This window comes from Stegodyphus dumicola, chromosome 4 (genome assembly GCF_044657685.1).
Source record: "Stegodyphus dumicola isolate Sdum_Otavi_A_Nest chromosome 4, ASM4465768v1".
In the NCBI taxonomy this organism is placed as follows: domain Eukaryota; kingdom Metazoa; phylum Arthropoda; class Arachnida; order Araneae; family Eresidae; genus Stegodyphus; species Stegodyphus dumicola.
This window is the reverse complement of record NC_140771.1, coordinates 240,782,947-240,805,400: the sequence shown is the minus strand read 5'-3', so window position 1 is coordinate 240,805,400 and position 22,454 is coordinate 240,782,947. Positions and strand designations below refer to the sequence as shown.

General features: G+C 31.9%; 2 protein-coding genes across 3 annotated transcripts in view; one reads left to right on the top strand and one right to left on the bottom strand.

The window, feature by feature from the left end:
• LOC118192048 (calpain-9-like) overlaps nucleotides 1–22,454 on the bottom strand; it is a 390,870-nt gene that overhangs the window by 255,476 nt on the left and 112,940 nt on the right. The window lies entirely within an intron of this gene.
• Cad87A (cadherin 87A) overlaps nucleotides 12,951–22,454 on the top strand; it is a 164,418-nt gene continuing 154,914 nt past the window's right edge. Inside the window, exon 1 of one of the 2 annotated variants that reach the window (XM_085816134.1) lies at nucleotides 12,951–13,159. The gene's annotated coding sequence lies outside the window, so the exon portion shown is untranslated. The remainder of the gene's footprint in view (nucleotides 13,160–22,454) is intronic. The other variant, XM_035376800.2, reaches the window with a different exon arrangement.

The window sequence follows — 22,454 nt, the reverse complement described above, 5'->3', positions numbered from 1 at the left end:
GTCAAAGTTTTAAAAAATAGGAAATCGATCATAAAACAAATTTCAAATTTCAAATTGGGTCTTCCACATGCTCATATTCGTTGGAGGATTACGTTATTCAAAATTCGATGACTCTATGTACCGTTGTTTTATCACAATACGAGAAATATACATACATTTATGCAGATTTTTCATTATTTAATTTCTTCAAATATAATGCAGGACTCTAACATTTTGTGGCAACAGTTTGAAAAGTGAACCGACATTTATGAGTCCGACGCAAAATGCCAAAACGAAACTAATAGTCCTTCGGAATTCAAATCCCTTTGGACTAAAAATGCTTAAAAACTTAAAAAGGCCATACAAACTAATGAAAAATCATTTACATCAAGAATTAAGGAAAAAATTTTTCGAAATTGAAAAAAACTTATTTGGTCGAATTATGTCAAGCCTAAACAAGGACGGGGAAATTACATGCACCAATTTACTGCGTAGTTGATGTCCGAATGATAGTAGGCGCGCATCTTCTTATAGAGGCTTAGTGAATTTGTGTATTATAAGGCGAGCATGTGCTAGGTCTTTACGTTTACACAAATAAATTGGAACTGAAAGGGTTAAAAAAGGCTTTTTTTAGAATCTGTGACAGTTTCAAAACTTTATATCCAATACATTTTTAGATGTTAGAATTTAAAAACCAAATAGTCTAAGAAGTCGAGATGTTTTCAAAAATTCAGAAATTAAATTACTGTTTTCAATCAAGTTTCACTGAAAAGAATTTTTTTCCTGTTATATTCGATGGTGCAAACAGTAAAATTCTGACATGTTTAGCTTCCCCCCCCCTCGTGATAAATGCGAAAAATCGAATAATCAATAAAAGAATAAAAATCTAAATCGAGTTCTGAAAAAATTTCTCTTCACCGTATGGCATTGTCGTCAACTAACAGTGTCTGCACAAAATTTGAATTCGATAGCTTATCAAGAAGTAGGTTAAAATTCGATAAAATTCCACTCACAAAACTCACCATGAGTGAACTAAAAAAAAATTGGAAAAAAAAAAAAAAAAAAATCCTTAAATTTGCACAAAATATGGAATAATTTTTTTTTTTTAAATTCTGATGTGGACACCCTATAACTTTCTTGTACGATCTGTTAAATTATGCATATTTATTACTGCATTTCATTTAAACTTATTTCTCCGAATTTCGGCAAATGTCAAAAGAATTATTTTTAAATTCAGTGTAATAATGTGTAAAGGAACGATACAAACTAACGTATGTAATGCACCGCTGATAATTAAAAGTTATATGTATATATATTATTAATCTAAATCACATTACAATGGAATTAATATATCAATTAAAAATTCCACTGTTGTGTGTAAGGGAAAGTCTGAACTGCTACTGTATGCAAAAATTCCGAGTATGTTTGGGGGGGGGGGACCGAATACAGGAATGAGAAATAGAATACAATTTTTCTAAGATAAACAATAGACAGGGAATCAACTGTTTATGCTCCCGATATGGTGCGCATCTCTTAACTTAGACTGGTATTCTCATTTTGCAATATACGTTACCTAAATAAATATATGCATTTATTAATTTTTATGCAGCAATAACTTTTATGCTGTCACACTACTGTTTTTCGGGATACATGCTATAAATTCGGGGCCAAAAAATGACTTGTAAAAAATTGGGACAGAGGACTGTCTCGAGAAATTCGGGACGTATGCTCACCTTAACGTATGTGACATATTATTACAAGGCTAATATTTATATAATATTTCGAAACATTTATTCCTTTGTTAATCGTTTCTCCCGTTGAAGAAAGGGAATTCAACGGGATGATCTGGTAAAAAGATCAATCTTTGCAATCATTTTGTGCAACCGCTGTATTTATATTTCCTCAATAGGCATCAAATATTTATTTAAATAATCATTTACCTGATGTTCCTACAGATGGCGATATCTGCCAGAGCATTTAGAATGTTTCTAATAAATTCCCGAAGATGGCGCCACTTGCAGTTTTGAAATTCCATTTTGATCAATGACCGACGAAATGGGATTTTACATTATGGGAAGATCATAAATAGTAAAACAGTTTAATAAGATTAATCAATACATGTTACCAATATTAAAAATGCTTCAAAGATATAAAAGAAATAAAATGTTACTAGAAAACTGGATTATGAAATCACTATTTACTGGACTATTTAAAATCACATAAAACGTCTTTTGATGATAAACGCAAAAAATATTAATATATTTTTAAGTCAATCGAATTTCATTACACATAGTGCAACGAAATACGTTTTACAAAATAATGTTAAAATTGTTTAAAGTATTAATAAGTTTGCTGAATTTTTTATTAAATTATCTTTTACGAAGTAGTATACGATTTGTTATTTTCTTCGATTAAATTATCCTTGCAAATTTATATTCTTAAAATTAAGTTTAAAAGTATATGAAAGTTAGGCTAATCTTTGGAATATGGTAACAGGTAGTTTGGCGACATTTTGGTAAGGGGATAAAGGTTACTAGCTAGGACTTTAGCAGTGTACATGGATAAAGTCAAGAGTGTGCGCAATACTATTTTTGTGCAATTCTGAGATGTTTTTTTAAGTGAAAATAGGTCGACGTGTACATGGATACAGTTATGTGTAATTCTTAAAAACGTGGCAAGCAGTGGGCGATTCTGCACTTTCTCCTAATTTCTCACCTAATCTTCGTCATGATTTAGCACTTTTGTTCCATAAAAGTTCTAACATAAGTGTAATTCGGCTAGCAGATTGTTGGAAAAAATGTTGAGTAAAAAAAAAAAAAAAAAAAAACCATGCCTTTACTTCGTGAAAACAAAATGACGTCCAAAACAAAACTAGCAGGTTGCTGTAGCATGGTTGGTCGCCAAAAAGTTGCCAAGTTACCATAATCCAAAGATTAACCGAAAGTTAAAATATGCATTTCATTTTGCAAGTAATACCAAAAAGGAGTTTAATCACTAGAGTCCATACTAGGCTAAACAAGCTATTAAAAAAATATATTTATTTGCAAATAAATTTTACATTGTTAGTGACATTTCTTCTTTTTTATGAACTAACAACTATAAACATTTTAATCTTAAATAGCCGCTTGTGCGGGCAGCCACCTGAAATTGTAATTAAAAAAAGAAGAAAATATATTATGATTTTAACGAATATAGCTTTCAGAGGTCCAGCTAGTCATCAGTAATAATAGAAATAAAGAACTACGTTTATTATTTTTAAATAACCCTTTCTTTCTTAATTAATAACACAAAAAATTCTAACGAAAAATTAAATTTCTTACGTTTTCCTGAACAACAGCTCATTGGCAAGTGGAATATAAAAATATTTTAATTCGAGCAGTGGCACTACATTTCTTTTATATTCCTGAATTTTTTGATTAAATTCGAAAACCAAATATATTGCGTTTTGCAATACATTTTGCGAGTGGCAACATACTTATTTTGCATCGTTAAGCTTCCCGATTAAACTTGAAGCACAAACACAGAGGGTGTTTATAATTTACAATACAAATTTTTAGAACGATTTCGGGATCATTTAACTAACATTTAAAACTTAAAAGAGTGTTTTAGTATTTATTTTAAATGATCGATCTAGTAGCCTTTTCCCAGGGGTGATGATTTCCATACCTCTTTCACTATTTTCCAGAGGCAATCAGCCGCGATGGCTTTGTGCTTAGAAACAGCTCTTCTCAAGAGAACAAAAGCACAATTGTATATAGATGAAACATCGGGAGACTTTGCAGGAATACACTGAAAAGGTATATACGCAATATCTACATCAGTCTTCATTTTTTCAAGGAATACAGTGGTACATTTTGAAGGACGACTTGGAGTTGATTTTGAAAATCATCGGGATAAAGAAATGGAATTTTGTAAATCTATAAAATATGTAAATCTGCAATTTGTGTTCTTTTGTAAATATCGGACATAAAACGTTCTCTTGACAGTACGTTGAACTGATTTTAGCATTTTTTCCCACTCTTCTTTTTCTTAATTTCCCATTGTAAGAGAATCTGTGACAATCATAAAACCTTTACTGAAACATTCTTTGCATTATCGCAACCCAGGTTTGTATATTTCTTTTCTTCTTTTTCGATATATACAAACCTGGGTTGCGATAATGCAAAGAATGTTTCAATCTTCTTCTTTTTCGATAGCGGCCCACCAGCGGCCGAGCGGTAAAGTCGCTGAACACTGGTAGTTCGGTCCGAGGTTCGAATCCCGCGAACGGGCTGGCTGCATGGGTGTTTTCGTGGTTTTCCCCATGTGTAACGTGTATACGAGCCAGTTTCCCTTAGAAAGTCCTCCACGAAGGCATCCCTCCCCTTAGGCAGATAGCCCTAGTGTGCTTTGCCATAATTAAATACACCAATACACCAATCTTTTTCGATAATAAATAGGCTTTTCTTTATTGCAGTCATTTAGGTAAGCCCGTGCTTCTTCAAGGGTCACAATGGGCTTCCATTTCTTTCCTGCTAAACAGCTTTCATACAGGATTATACAGATAGTTAAATATATATATATATATTAGTTGTATATCTTGGTTTATTATTAGCCCAAAGGAAAAAATTCGCCCCGAAGGGCTATTCCTTTCGTTTTGGCATTTTGCGTTGATTCACTATAAACGACGTTTCACTTTTTAGATTGTTGCCGTCAAATATTATCGCCCTGTATTATATTTAAAGAAATTAAATAATGAAGAATCTGCGGTACCTAGAGCCAACTAGTGATGAAACAACGGTACCTAGAGCCATCCAATTTTGAATAAGGTACGTCTCCACCTGAAGATGGGTATCTCGCAGCCTAAATTTGCAATTTGTTTTATTATCTATTTCATATTTTATAAATCCTTTTTGAGTTTTTGATTAAGAAAACGATTTCAAAGTGAGCAATGGCTACACTGTATGGGAAAATAAATAAATAAATAAAAATCTGAAAGCTTTCAGATTTTATATTACGCCAAAGGGGCGTTTTTTTAACGTCTTGTGTGTTACCTTTATTTATTAAATATCATGGTCTTCTTACTTAAACCATAAAATTCAATTCAAGAGCAATATTGCAAAATATTTCAAAGAGCATATCTTTAAAATTTCCGATACACAGTCTCGTGCGCTGGATATAATTTTTTCTTTTTTCTTTTTCTTCTTTCTTTCTTTCTTTCTTTTTTTTTTTTTTTTTTCCCTGCATACAGTATTTCCAATGTTCGCTTTGAAATCGCTGAGCTTGTTAGTCAAAAATTTGCTAAAGTTTTATAAAACATGAAATAAATAATAAAACGGATTCCAAATTTTAAATTTGGGCTTCCAGGTGCCCATATTCGGGGGGGGGGAGGACTACGTTATTCCAACTTTCATGGCTCTAGGTTCCGTTATTTCTTCACAATGCGAGAAACATACCTACTTCATGCAGATTCTTCATCATTTAACTTTTTTAAATTCAATTCAAGGAGATAAACTACTTTCAAATTTAACATGGAATGTTTTTGAATAATAAACTGAGTTATTTAAAAGCAATAAGTTCTTAATAATAATTTATTTTTACTTTTTAATGTGATTGATTTAAGTAAACATGTACTAAAATCATGAGATGTCTAATTAGAAATATTCAATATTTTTATGAAATTACATTAGATGAACTCAGTTCGAAGAAAAGGATGTTTAATAATGAAGCTAAAAAGACAACAGAATGATTGGTTAGCAAGATTGAGTGCAAAAACTGACTGGCAGACTGCTAACTAAGAGAGAGAGTAAAAAAGCTTAACACACCGCTCTGGACGACCGTTAAAATCTGAAACCTTACAGATTTTGTTTTTTTCTTTGTAATCTTTTTTTTGGGGGGGATATGCAATGAATATAGACCGTAAATAATAAAATGTCTTACACAAATCTTCAATAATGTATCAGATATTCAATTTTTTATGCGTTCTGTGCAATAGTTCTATCTATGTATCTTCTACCAATGTACATATGGATTTTAAATACATAAAAATATGTATTTGTTGTCAGTTATGGAACGAATCTCTTTTTGGCATTTTGCGTGGTGGCATTTTGGTGAATCACTTTTCAAATTGTTACCACCGAATGTTATCGCCCTGTATTATATTAAAGAAATTAACAAAGAAAAATCTGCATGAATGTATGTATGTTTCTCGCATTGTGATAAAACAACGATACACCATAGAATATGGGCATGTGGAAGCCCTAATTTGAATTTGAAATTTTGAAAAATAATCGATTTCATATTTTGTAGCACTGCAACGAATTTGTGATTAAAACACGAAACGATTTCAATGCGAACGGTGGCAACACTGTAGGCTCATTTTAAAAGTATTTTGCGATATTGCTCTTGAAATGAATTTTAGTTTTTTGTACGTAGAACATGATATTTAATAAATAAGGGTATCTCACAAAACGTTTAAAGTACGCCCCTTTGGATGTAATTTAAAATCTGAAACGTTTCAGACCCTTTTTTTAATTTTTTTATTTTTTTATTTATTTATTTATTATTTATTTATTTATTTATATTTTTATTTATTTTATTATTTATTTATTTATTTATTTTTATTTATTTATTTATTTTTTGCTTTCTTTCTTTTAAATGTGTTTGTTTTAAATTAAATGTTTTGGGTTCGCTACACGGATTCTGTAACGGAGGGAAAAAACGTCCTTTGAAGTTCCAAAAATGCTCTCCAAGGCATAAACAACCTATGAAAACAAAGCCACGTAAATAAGAGTACACTTTTCCTAACGGATGTGGTTAAATATGAAGGAAGATCAAACTCGTCATCCTCCACACCTCAGCCTACATTCTCAGTTACCACAGGTCGCTCCTCAGAATTACACTTTTCTTAATCGATCTTCCGCCTAATACTGTTAGAAAAATATTAGGAGCAGTCATTGTTCTCAGTGGTCAAAAGCATCTGATTTTTTTTCCCCTGCTCACGGATTATCCAGTTAAATTTCCCTACGTTCCGCTTTTAACAATTTTCCCTTTCTTATTAGCGACATTCCATCGCAGCTTTCCTAGCAAAAAAAATTTATTTACATTGCAATTGCTTCCAAGCGCAAAACAGCTATCAGATCTTTTAGTTACCCTCAACTGTGGTAGGCAGATAGCCCTTGAGGCTGTGCCGTAATTAAATAACCTAACCTAACCCTGCTAACCCATTTCTTCTTGTCTTTTTAGCTTGATTATTAAGCATAATTTTCTTTTCACCTATGCCATATAAAATTCAACAATAAGATCACAAAAATTTCAAAAGCATCATATGTTTCGAATTCCGTTGCAGTGTTATGGTTGGGCTATTATTTTTATATAGTCCAAAGGGACTTTGTCCCCGAAGGATTATTGTTTTCGTTTGGCGATTTTGCGTTGAATCACTATAAATGTCCGTTTCACTTTTCAAACTGTTGCTACCGAATGTTAGATTCCTGCATTATATTTGAAGAAATTAAATAATGAAAAATCGGCCTAAATTTATGTGTATTTCTCACACTGTGATAAAATAACGGTGCATAGAGCCATCGAATTTTGAATGACGTTATCTTCCTACGAATATGGGCATGTGGAAGATAAATTTGGAATTTGTTTTATGATCGATTTCATATTTTGTAAAACTTTATTGTTCTCAGTGGTCAAAAGCATCTGATTTTTTTCCCCCTGCTCACGGATTATCCAGTTAAATTTCCCTACGTTCCGCTTTTAACAATTTTCCCTTTCTTATTAGCGACATTCCATCGCAGCTTTCCTAGCAAAAAAAAATTATTTACATTGCAATTGCTTCCAAGCGCAAAACAGCTATCAGATCTTTTAGTTACCCTCAACTGTGCATCGAAAAAAAGTTCCTGAAATTTTCACTCCTAGAAAATCTGATTAGTTAACTTATGCGAAAAATTCCCCAAATATATATTCTGCCCTTCCTCTTCTCAGCAAGACAAAGCATGCGCAACGGAAAATTTTCTGTAATTTTCTGCGTTGTAAAAATATTCTTAAGAACAATGTTTATTGCTTTTAAATCGCTTTTGTTAAAAAGTAAGAGATTAAATTGGAAAATTATATATCTTACGCTTTGCGGAATGGAAACACGTTGGCGCGGGGAATATAAAAATATTTTATTTTACGCAATGGCAACATAACTTTTAAAGGGCCAAGTCTGTTGATTAAACACTCCAGTTACACTCACTCCTGCTAACTCAGGCCCACCAGCGGCCGAGCGGTAAAGTCGCTAAACATTGGTAGTTCGGTCCAAGGTTCGAATCCCGCGAACCGGCTGGCTGCATGGGTGTTTTCTTGGGTTTCTCCATGTGTAACGTGTATACGAGCCAGTTTCCCTTAGAAAGTCCTCCACGAAGGCATCCCTGCACTTAGGCAGATAGCCCTTGAGGCTTTGCAGTAATTAAATAACCTAACCTAACCCTGCTAACCCATTTCTTCTTGTCTTTTTAGCTTGATTATTAAGCATCATTTTCTTTTCACCTATGCCATATAAAATTCAACAATAAGATCACAAAAATTTCAAAAGCATCATATGTTTCGAATTCCATTGCAGTGTTATGGTTGGGCTATTATTTTTATATAGTCCAAAGGGACTTTGTCCCCGAAGGATTATTGTTTTCGTTTGGCGATTTTGCGTTGAATCACTATAAACGTCCGTTTCACTTTTCAAACTATTGCCACCGAATATTAGACTCCTGCATTATATTTAAAGAAATTAAATAATGAAAAATCGGCCTAAATTTATGTGTATTTCTCAAACTGTGATAAAATAACGGTGCATAGAGCCATCGAATTTTGAATGACGTTATCTTCCTACGAATATGGGCATGTGGAAGACAAATTTGGAATTTGTTTTATGATCGATTTCATATTTTGTAAAACTTTAACGAATTTTTGAGTAACAAACTCCACGATTTAAAAGCGAGCCATGGCAACACGAGGAAGAGGAAAAACCCTTTTATCTCCAGCGCTGCAGAACTGTGTATCGGAAATTCTAAAGATAGGCTTATTTTAAAATTATTTTGCGACATTGCTATTGAACTGAATTTTATGGTTTCAGTGCAAAGAACATGATATTTAATAAATAAAGGTAACACACAAAATATTAAAAAAAAAAAAAACGCCCCTTTGGGCGTAATTTAAAATCTGAAACCTTTCAGATTTTTTTCCGCCTTTTTCTGAGTTCATCATATCACTATTCAGTTTTTTTTTTAGTAAGATGCTTGTAAGGTTTATCCTAAGTTTTTGACAGTTATCTTTAGCTAAAGCTGTTTTCCTCTCCTTCCTAATTTCAGCTTACAATTTTCTACCAGAATGTGTTTTTAGACTCGCTTTTAATGCAAATAAGTAAGAGCGGTATTTAAGTCGGACCACCGACTTCGTTAGTGGAACTTCATAGGAGTTCTGACTAGCGCACGTTCGTCCTTTGGCTACGTCTCTCTCTAAGCTGTTACTACGCGCGGCCGTATTTCAGGCCCTTGATAGCTTGCTAGCTTATTCGATTCTTAGCGGCCAACTATTTAGAATCCTGAGAGCCTCAGCTATATCTTTTTAGTTAAGCATTAGTTAAGTTTTATTTCTTATTACTTTCCAAGTGGATTTATTATTTTATTCCAAGTGGAGGCTTTACTGTACGCCCTAAGAAAGGAGCCGACTGTTCAATTCTTTTTTTGAGAAATAAAGGGTAATTCACGCTTCTTGAGTTTACGTCTCTGTTCCCGAACTCAAGCGATTATTCGCTTATCTGTTCGAGGTTTCTACACATTTAGCTGTTAAATAACAAGGGAACCCCACATGCCTAACAAAAAATTTTCGTTGTCTTTTTATTACTAACTTTTCATGTATTAACTTTTACTTATTAAATATCACATTCTTCGTACTTACGCTACATATTCTGTTCAACGGCAAAATTATATAGTATTTAAAAAATGCATATCATTAGAATTCTCGGCAGACTGTTAGAGGTTGCTATACAGAGTTTTACATTCGCTATATTGCTTCTTCAAAAGGCTAGCGGGTCACGCGACCAGGCACGCTGCCGCGTGGAAGGCAAATGTTATTTTATTTCAGGCGGGGTAACACATTGCTTTCATACGGCGGAGTTTTTTAATTAAAATTGAAAGATAAATTTCTTACATTTTTCCAAATGGCAACAGTCTCACGCTGAAGATAAAACATGTGTTATTTCCAACAGACAAGCGACTTCTCGCTTTCAAATCGTTGAGTTTGTTAATCAAAAATTCTTTAATGTTTTACAAAATTTGATCTAAATAATAAAACAAATTCGAAATTTAAAATTTGGGTTATTTATTCAAAATTTTCAAAAATAAGTTATTCAAAAGTTGATGGCTCTACGTATTGTCATTTTTCACAATGACATAATTTATTCTTCGTTATTTATTCTTCATTTTTATTTATTCGGCATTACAGATTCTTCATTATTTATTTATTTTTTAATTACATATGGTGTTGACACACATGTGCACTAAAAATTTTGTTTTCCTGCTGTTTGGTCGAATGTCTTGTTTTGGCGTAGAAAATCTGATTTTAATTATAATTTTTTTAAACCCTTTTTAACTGTATTTGATGTATTAGGTTTTTCTGTATTTTTCAATTTAATATAAAGATGTTTTGTGTTTATATATATATCTGCCTTGCTGCGAAGTGAGAGCTGAATTAATTGAATGGAAAATGTATCCCTAATACAATTGGAGGAAATAAGTTTAAATGAAGTGCAGCAAAAAATATATGCAATTTAATAGACTGTACAAAGAAGTCATGTGGTGTACACATCAGATATTTTTCATCTTACTTTTACAGCTGGTTGATAATCAATTGAAATAAAACAATTGCTTTCGATCATCGGAGAAAATTAGAAAAATAATTACTATTAGCAATAATTAAGTTAACCTTAAAATTTAAAGATGTGCAAAACAAATTATATATATCTTGAAAAATTGATTTTGATCGAAGGCTTGGCCATTTTACTTTAGAACAAACATAACTTACAACTGCAAACCGCCAATGAATTTCATTGGACAGAGGAAGTGTTAAAAAAACGCAAAATCTATATCTATGCATACAGGGGCGGATGGGGCTGGTTTGACCGGAGTGCAAGATTTGTAAAAGACGCTTGCACATCTTTGCACATTGGTCAATGTACGCTAAGACACGGAGATGACAAGTACCCTTATGAAACTGCGTTTATAAAATGAAACATCTGTACTGAACAGCAGGAAAAATAACATGTGTTTCTTGTTGTTGCTATGATTTACCTTACTTATCTGACAGCAAGATCGGAACAAGCTCACGAAATTCATCGCGGCAAGAAGTGAAAGATTGTGCCTTTTATTGGCACCATACAGCTGATGGTACGACTTTGCTCAGTTCTGCCCCCAATTCTGATAGAGAGCTATCCGGGGGGGGACGGGTCCGACCATCTCCCATCTCTCTTTCCTACCACTACCCTCTCGAGAAGCCTTTCGGCTCGCCGCATATTTAGAGCGCCCCCATGCCGCGCAGACACTATACTTTTAAAAACATCCATGCTTTCTTCGGGATTCGAGCCCGAACTTTTTGGTACGCCAGTGAGAGTCACTAGCCACAATTCCGTTTGGGTGGCGACATATTAAAATTTCATATTTATAACATGAAAAATGTAATCTTTAGCATGATCCCTGAGTGCTATGTACAGATCTTTATATTACAGAATAGTAGCCGACTTGCATAAAGGCGCTGGATTCTGAGAAATTGTCCAGGCGATGGGAAACAAAAATTCCTCGCATTTAAGTTATGTACTAAAAAATTAAATGGAACTGTTATGCATTTTCGACGAGCTAACGACGACGGGATTAAAACGACAAGTTTAAAATGCTTACCATTTGCATAGTAGAAGTTTAACACATTTGAATTTTCTTTTCTGAAAAGTGCCAGTAAATCATTTTCTTCAATCAGTTTTCTTTTCGTTGTTTTTATTGTTGCATAATTCTCATTAATTCTTATTTATTTTTAAACCATCGATATCAGGTACCAAGGCGGACTTGTAGCCACCGGCGCTTAGACAAATTTCCGGAATTCCCGATAACCCAGTAAGTATTTATGTATGTCTAGCATTTTAAAAACATGACGGCACCCAATATCAATAAATTTTGAACTCACGTGGTCCTCCACCAGAACGTGTGCATCTCAAATTTTGAATTCCCAGTTTTTTTTTACCTATTTTATGTTTTGTATGATCTTAATAAATTACTGATTAACAAAGTCAGTGATTTAAAAGCAATGGTAAAGCGGAAGAAATTTATATTACTCATTTAATTGAAAAACTGAGCGATTAAAAAAAAAAAAAAATACACGTTGTCACTCCTAGAATGTAAGATGCTTGTGTTTCGAATTTAATCAACGAACTCGGAGATTTAACAGAAATATATTGCCACTGCCCAAAATAAAACAATTTTTATCTTCCACGCGTCATGATGCTGCCTGCCATTCGTCAAAGCGTAAGAAACTTAATTTTTTTTTCAAATTTAATGTCCGTTATTCATTAGCTAATTAAGCAATTCAAAAGCAATAAACAAAATTCTTTATTATTAATTACTAGCTAGCGATGAAATTGCACCAGGTGCAATCATTAAAATTATTTTTCTTTTTATTACAATTATTTTAGGCAGCTTCCCGCGCAAGGGCCTAGTAAGAGATAATTATTCAATTTACTTCATATATTTTTCAATATACCTATGTAATTGTTCGAATTCCGTGCCTTAAATAAAGAAAGAAAAAGAAAAAACAAAGAAAAGAGAAAGAGAAGTGACGACAAAATTTAAAGCCCCCGCTCAAGGTATGAGGCAAGCGTTGTTAAGACATATGTCCCCCCCCCCAAACCGGTTTCGAACTTCTTTTCACCGCCAGTTATAGAGGCCACGTCTTGCGTAGAGAGGCGGCTTCGTATTCAGCCCAAGTACCAGCACAACTACCTGTGGGTGACCGCCTAGAAATTCTCGAACTCTTGCCATTCAGGGTCTGATTCTTCCATAAAATCATGTAGCCAACAACTTGACGTTTTAAGAGATTCTTTCGAACGTACACCAGTTTATGGATTAACTCAGGTTTAAAGAATTTGTTCGTCTTCGAGATGGAAATCTGCAAATAGGTAAGTGTTTATTTCTGGAACAGAGTTTAACAGTTTTTAAACAGTTGTCTTTGGCTGTAAGCCGTTCTCTAGCTGAATCGTTTGGTTCAAAGAAATAGTACTTTAACGGGCATTTAGACTGTGGAATTTAATGTTTAATGAGAATTTCAAAGTTTTAATAGAGTAGTATGTAAGAAGCTTCCTTTTAAATTGTTGTTTACTTTCTCGCAAGCAAAGTATTTACATTCTAATTCTTATTATACTGACAATAGTACATTATTGCTATTATACTGATAGATAATACAGTAACGTAAACAAAGTATTTACATTTCTCGTTATTATTCTTATTAATTACTGTTACTTTCTGGTAAACAACGTATTTATTTCTGGCAACGCTGTCATCACAATGACAGTGTTATTTTTGTATTTACATATCTATATTTACTATGAAATTGTTTACGAATAAAACAAATTTATGTTGCGTTTATTAATAGATTACAAAATAGCTTATCATAAAATGACTACCATACATTTTATTTATTATTCTTTTACAAAATAGTAACACAGCAACGAGTACTTATTAAATAATTCATTAAAGTGTAAAAGACATTTTACATATTGTATAAATCCCCAATGATTGAATATATTTTTACATTTATAATTTTGCTATTATTGTTTTTATGCGGTCTTAGGTACGAGTTATAAATTACGTATGTAAAGTACAATGAGGTATACTTAAAAATTAATTTGAGCACTGAAAATTTAATCCTTGTACAATTTTATCAAATAAAGTTCTTTTTTATTACATCACCAATGTAAAATATAGATATCTATTATATTAGTTTACCAATATATATATATATATATATATATATATATATATATATATATATATTTGGTTAATGCTGCAACAACTGAAACAGAAGAAAGTTGCTAAATAACGACATTACGGATGCATTTCAAAGATATATTTTGTGATATTTTTAATAAATATTTTAAATGTGTTACTGCAATTTTTGGCTTTGGTGACTTTTGTTAAGACCTTGTTTTCTAACATTTTGAAGCAGATTATAATATAATATTTAAAAACATTCAATAAAATATGAATATCATTACATAAGGAATCACAGTTGCTGTGTTTTGATATTTGATTTTTTGGTTATTTTTCTCTTAAGGCATCCATCCGACTACGTTCAAATTGTCAACCTTGATTAAACATTTCAGAAAATATTTATTACTTTATTTTAAAGCCCATACATTAAGCTTCGCAAAACTACTTTTATTTTGTCTTTCCGATCATTAGAAGCAGAATTATGACTTGATCAATGCCATTAACCGGAAGTTCCTGGTTAAGAACTCTAAAGTAAAGCTGATGTCTAAAAGTACACAGACTACTCTAAATAGCTTTAATATGAGAATTTTTTTATTTGAACACTTTGGTTATGTTCAAAAAGATTATGCTGAACCTTTTAGCCCAAAGAGGCAATTTGTCATGAAGGACTATTAATTTCGTTTTGGCATTTTGCGTTGAAAACTATAAACGGCGAATCACTTTTCAAATTGTTGCCACCAAATATTATCGCCCTGCATTATATTTAAAGAAATTAAATAATAAAGAATCTGCATGAATGTATGGATGATTCTCGCATTCTGATAAAACAACAGTACCTAGACACATCTAATTTTGAATAATGTACATCTCCACCCGAATATGGGCATCTGGAAGCCCAAATTTGGAATTTGTTTTATTATGTATTTTATATTTCGTAAAACTTTAACGAATTTTCGATGAACAAACTAAAGGATTTCAAAACAAGCAATAGCACCACTGTACGGAATTTAAAATATATATATATATATATAATTTATTTCCTAAACAAAATATAACTTACCAGTATGGATGCACACTTTTAAAATAATTCTACTTTAATTAAACTTAGTAGATAATATAATCAATTAATCAATACTGTTTAGGAAATAAATTATTATTAACTAACTTTGCAGCAATTGCGCAAGTAATAATAACTTGTATTCGCACTAAATGGATTTAAGTTCATACAACATTATATATATATATATATATATATATATATATATATATATATTCGAGGGGAATCTTTCATAGAATATGGGCATGAGGAAGCCCTAATTTTAATTTGAAATTTGTTTTACTATCGATTTCATATTTCGTAATACTTCAACGAATTTTTGATTAAAAAACTGAACGATTTCAAAGCGGGCAATAGCAACACTGTACGAAAATAAATAAATAAATAAATAAATAACGATTTCAAAGCGGGCAATAGCAACACTGTACGAAATAAATAAATAAATAAATAAAAACTATCTCCAGCGCGCGAGACTCTGTATCGGAAATTCTAAAGATAGGCTCATTTTAAAATTATTTTGCGATATTGATGTTAAACTGAATTTTATGGTTTCAGTACGCAGAACATTATATTCAATAAGTAAAGGTAACACACAAAAAGTTAAAAGAAAGCCCCACTTCTTTGGACGTAATTTAAAATCTAGAACTTTTTTTTTTTTTTTTCCCGTTGCTGTTGTTCAGTGCTCCGGAACAAGATTACTTTTGCAATTTAATTTTCATGTTTGGCAACAATTTCTTTTCCTTCTGTTTGTGTTTGAATTGCAAACATAATTTTTGAAAAACTTGATGATTTTTTTCAACTTTTCTGTTACGAAAAAACTTAAAATATTACTACAGTAATTTTTTGAAACTTTCCACAAATATTCCACGAAATATTGTGAATTAAATGGAATAAATAGTTTAGGTTTATGTACATATCTAAAATTTTAATAAAATAATTTATTCAAACTAATCGTTAACCCACATACAGTGTCTCAAAAAAGTGATGGGACACTTGTGCTTTACAAAAGGAAACTGCAATAAAATAAATTTAAAAAACATGTAAAATTTTTTGTGGGTGTGTTTCATACTTAAATTTAGTAACAATTATTACATAACATACATTTTCTCAAAATATTAAAATATTAATTTAATAAAAATACAATTGTTTAAAACGGAGCAGAAAATGACTCACTTAAGTGATGGGACACTACGTACTATGCAACAAAAGTCGTCTGAAGTAAGCAATAAAAATATCTTTTGGGGTATTTATTTTTACTCAAAAGCAATTGCCAATAATTTATAAATTCGTCTGCAGTATTTCTCTCCAGTTTGTTTTGGAATTTTTGTGTTTTTTAGCTCTGTGCAAAAAATGCTAAACGAAAAGAAACTTTGCCTGGAATTCGAAAATTAGTTATTAATTTGCATATTGAACGTGGAAAATCTATTAGAGAAACTACTGAAACAGTTAACTTCAGTCATTCAACAGTTTTCAATATCATTAAACGATATAAAAAGAATCATATGATTCAGGATAAAAGAAGACCTGGCCGACCATCAAAGCTATCCAATGGAATAAAGCGAATTATCGTTCGAAATATTTAAAAAAAATCCAAGAATGAGTGCTCCTAAAGTTGCTGCTGATTTACAAGCATTATATGGAGTAATTGTTAATTCTGAGACTATTAGAAGAGTAATTCTATCTACTGGATATCACGGTAGAGCAGCCAGGAAAAAATTCTTCGTGAGTGAAAAGAATAGAAAACTCAGACTGGCTTTCGCAAAATCCAACATAAATAAGAATTCTGATTACTGGAATGAAGTTATATTTGCTGATGAGAGTAAATTTAATATATTTGGTTCTGACGGTAGAATCTTGGTGTGGAGAAAACCCAGGGAAGAATTTCACAAACAGAACTTGGTGCCAACAGTAAAACATGGTGGAGGAGGAGTTATGGTATGGGGGTGTATGTCGTTCGCTGGAGTTGGTAATCTTGTTTTTATTGACAGTATAATGGATCAGTACAAGTATATTGACATTTTAAATCAAAATTTGAAATCTTCAGCACGAAAATTGAACCTTCATAACGATTTTAAATTCTACCAGGACAATGACCCCAAGCACAGTGCTTTGAACGTTAGACTCTGGCTGTTGTATAACTGTCCTGAAATAATAAAAACACCCTCACAATCTCCACAATTAAATCCCATAGAGAATATTTGGCAAGAATTGGAATCATGAATTCGCAAACACACCATTTCTTCAAAACAACAATTAAAATCGGTGCTTCAAGAAGAATGGGGTAAAATCACTCCAGAATTCACAAATATTTAGCCGAATCCATCCCAAGAAGATTAAATCATGTTTTAAAAGTAAAAGGAAATCCAACAAAATATTAACACCTTTTAAAAAGTAAAATTTTTGGATAAATATTTGATGGAAAAGTAAGTGTCCCATCACTTAAGTGAGCCATTTTCTGCTCCGTTTTAAACAATTGTATTTTTATTAAATTAATATTTTAATATTTTGAGAAAATGTATGTTATGTAATAATTGTTACTAAATTTAAGTATGAAACACACCCACAAAAAATTTTGCATGTTTTTTAAATTTATTTTATTGCAGTTTCCTTTTGTAAAGCACAAGTGTCCCATCACTTTTTTGAGACACTGTAATTATGTGGACATTCGAAACTTTTCTTGAGAATCTGGCAAATCGTGTTTCTTGCCATTAGAGTTAAATCCGGAAAACGTATTGCTTAGTGTTAAGCACGAGATGGAGACGTAATGGTTTGGAGATGTTTCGCTGCCTGTATGATGGAGAATCTAGTCTTTCCAGGAAAAAATATAGATCAGTGTAAATATGTAAATATTCTTTATGAAATTATGAAAGTTTTTGCATGGAAACTTAGAACGCAAAATACATTCAAGTTCTATCAGGATAGACATGCTAAATATTCGTTTGTGAGTATTAACAACTTGAAGTTATCAAAACTCTTCCAGATTTATGTCCCATCAGATATGTATGGAAAGAGTTACTGAAAAGGATAAAGAAACATGTTTTTTTCTTCAGAAGCTCTAGTAAAAGCAATTCTTATGGAGGAATGGGGAAAAAATGAAACATTCTTACACGAAAACATCTGTTGAACTTATGACAGACTGAATGAAAAGCATAAGTTTTGTTAAAGAATATTCAATGAAATAATGAGCGTCCCGTCATTTTCATGTTTTTATCAAATGTGAATTATATGAAGGAATTGTCTAAATATCTATGCGAGTTCATTTTCAGAACATTTTGAATAAATTATTTTTTTATTTTGTTTATTTGTTTTTGGAAACCAAAATCGTTTTGAATAATATTTTTCAAAGCAAGTGGGCTTTAGAAAAGCTGACCAGTATTATATGCGGAAGAAAACTAAAGCCATTCCGATATATTTAATAAATGATATTTTCAAACAAACGTTAAAGCGAAAATAAAATGAGATACTGCATGTTATATTCATAATGTACGCATCTACAGGTAAAGGTAAAGGTAAAAGTATGGGGGACACCAGCGATGTACCATAGGTCAACTGGTAATGCCTTCCCATACTAACTCTTTGAGAATAAAAAAAAAAAAAAAAAAAAAAGAGGGGGGGGGGGTAATTGCAAGTTTTATAAGAATTTGCATAAACTGAAGCTTTTCAAAAGGTCTAAAGTTTGCCTATTATGGTACATCGTGCAATTCCACAGTACGCCCCGCATCCAGTATTTATTAAAAATAATGGTGTAGGGCATAAGTAGATTACAAAATAGTAGGAATACAATTTGAGATTCACAAGATAAATTGAACGGTGCAACAAAAATAGGAGATAAACGTAATTAATAAACAAATAAACATAATGAGATAATTATAATTAGTACTGGCAACACAATGTTAAATGAATTGTTATAATAATGCTAAAGAGGTAGGTGTCCATGGGTTATTTCAGATATATTGGTTTATTGCAGTTTATAAAGTTCAGTTCACGAGCGGATCCATTTTGTCCATAATTACAGCATGTAAAAGTTCACTAAGTTTGGAGAAATACCTTATAATGTTAATGAAAATTCAGACTGCCTGTAGACTGCCTGTACGCATCTACAGGCAGTCTACAGGCAGTCTGAATTTTCTGAACTGAAGGCAGTCTGAATTTTCATTAACATTATAAGGTATTTCTCCCACTTCCCTAGCGTGCCTTCGTGGTGTAGTGGTTCTGCACGCTGCGCCGATATTCCAGAGGTCCGTGGTTCGATTTCCGGCGAAGGCGGTTGCATATTTTTCATCTTTTCTGCTTCCAATTAACCTAATGACTCTACAACATATGATGGCTGTTTAAATCCAGGGTATGAACGAGTGTTCAGCCCTGTAGCTGTAATTAAAGAACATTATAAGAGTAAAAAATTTACTTATCCGCCCAAAAAAGGTCTTTTTAAAATCGTTTCGTTAATTTTTTCAAACTACTATATTAGACTGTCTTCCATCAATCCATATTCAATATTGCGATGATTCTCATTTTCCAACAATTTGTTGAATTTAATGTAATAATGTAAAATACAAAAACAGAGTTCTTAAAAAATAAATAAATCTATTTTGACAACGTTTCACTTACGCTGTTTAAAAAAAAAAAAAAAAAAAAAAAAAAAATCTGATGTGGGCACCACGTGATTTCCTTGTATGGCCTATTAATTATACATATTTTTCCTGCATTTCATTTATTTCCTCGAATTTCATTAGAGATATATTTCTCATACAATTACCTCAGTTTCTAATTCTCGGAAAAGCAAAAATACGTAAAACTCAAAACATCTTCATTAAGAATTGTAAAATACAGAAAAACATAAAACATCAAATACAGTCCCACCCCACAAAAAAGACAATTAAAATTAAGAGTTTCTACGCAAAAACAACCAAATCAACCAGCGGGCAAGAAGGCGGACTTTTCGGTGTTCAAACCAGAAAGTTTACTTTTCGTTCCACTCGGCAAAAAGACATTGAAGATGCAGAAACTGGCTTGATTCACTATTCCACTGAGTTCCAAATGTTAAAAAAATGGCGATTCGTTTGTTAAACTCGCCACTTATGGTAATTCTACATTTACTGCGTGCAGATTAACTAAAGGCCTAAATCCTTAACTGGAACATTAAAAATTACATAATTCAATCACTTTTAAAGAAAGAAAAAAAAAGCACAATGTACCAACATATGAAAATAATAAAAACTAGGCTCACCGAGATAGGTAATAGAGTGGGAATACATATAATATATATACGATGGTGCAACCCACTGCAACGAAAAAGAGATTAGCACAATTACAAGTTAAAGCAGTTCCCTATGTAAAATTTCAGTGTTCTACGGCTACTCATTCTACGTACGTATATATACGTATAGATGTCATATATACGTACGTTAATGCAAAATCTTTTCTGAATCCATTTTAGAATCGTTTTTGGCAAAAACAGTCCTTTACCCTGTCCGTACGTACAGATATTACGAAAAAACATCATGGTTTCGAGAAAGGTTGAAATGGATGTCTTGTTTGAAATATGATACCCGAAATGTTTCGCGATTACATTACTTGTTTTACTTCGTACAAGGAAGTAAAAAGAAAAAAACAAAGAACCACAAAAGTAGAAGCTACTCCATCTTAAATCTTTTTTCTATTAATACAATTTTTATCTCCTTATTTTTAAAATATCCGTCTAATGTTGCAGTTCAGGTAAAGATAAACTTTTTCTCTTTTGTTTGTGATTCACGATTTTTTTTTATTAACCCAAAAAGGTGTCAGCCTGAAAGGGTCTCGAAATGGGATTTTGAGTCGTCCGCTATGAAGGGCGAATCACTTTTAAAACCGTTGACACCAAATACTGACGCCCTTTATTACATTTAAAAACAATTAAATAATGAAGAATCTATATGAATGTGTATATATGTTCTTTGCATAGTGAAATAATGACGATACCTAGAGCCATCGAATTTTGAATAAAGTAGTCCTCCACCTGAACATGTGCCCCTGGAAGTCCAGATTTTAAATTTTGACTTGTATATTTCTTATTTTGTAAATCTTTAATGAATTTTTGATTAGCAAATTCAATGATCTGATATCGAGCAGCGGCGTGACTGTACGAAATAAATCATTTTTATTTGCAGCCTATGGGAAATTGTGAAGATATTCTGCTATTAAATATTTTGTTATTTTGCTATTCAACTGAATTTTATGTGACGTAAAGGCCAAGAACATGATATTTAATAAGTCAACACACAAAACGTTAATAATAAAAAGAAAAAGAATTTTTTTGTACGCCATCTTACTAAGAAAACATTGAAAAGATGAACTGAGAAAAGCCCGCAAAAATAGAAAATTGTATACTAACACTTAACACTGCATCTGGAATTCTAAACGTATCTGATATATTTACTGTTAAAATTCTTGTAATTTGCTGCTGAATTGTATATAGCTTAACTGCGAAGGAAGTGATGCTTAATAACAAAGCTAAAAAGACAAAAAGAAATGGGTTATAGCAGAAATGAGTTTACAGCAAACTTGTACAGTACAAAGTCCGTAATCCGGACGTCCATTATCCGGAATGATCTATAATCCGAACCTCAAAGCCACAAATTTACGCATGCGCTCTTCTGATAGTCAAGAAAGTGACAGAGAAATTATTGAAAACGAAAAAATTTCGTTTGACAAAGTCGGTATTCTCGACACGGCAATTACAGGACTTGAACAGTGGAACTTTGTAAACTGAACAAGAAATTATGTCTGTTTATAGAATTAAAGAGAAAGTATTAGCACAAAAAACGAAACAACTTAAAAAACTTACATTGAAAGAAATGTTTACTAAAGTAAACAAATAAATATTAAGCTTTTTTTTTTTTTTTGTAAATTTTGATACCCTTTAGATCATAATTGTTCTTTATTTCATAAATTACGGTTTCATATTTTTAACTGTATAATTTCTGCATGCCATCTTACCAGATTTAAACTGAGGATCTATAATCCGGAAAAACCCCTAATCCGGAATCGCCGAAGTCCCGACGAGTCCGGATTACGGACTTTGTACTGTATACGGTGAACTCGGTGAAAGCGCAAAATAGCCTTCACAGACCATTTTGCGAATCCGTTAAATTCTGAACATTTTCAATTTTTCTTTTTTATTTTAATTTATTCATTTATTTTTTACTCTTTTCAAAGATAAATTTGTATTTAAAACTCCCAAATCTGTACAATTATGTATGAATAACATAATTCAAATAAAATTTTAATGTTTCTTTTGTTGTATAAAAACGATAATATAAAAAAGACCTCGAACATTCTCGATTATAAATATTCAGCAACATGTAAAAAAGTTATAAAAAACTATCTTGAAACTAGTGAGTATTTGAAAACTTTCAGCTTTTTTTCCGTTAGGAGGACGGAAAGATGAC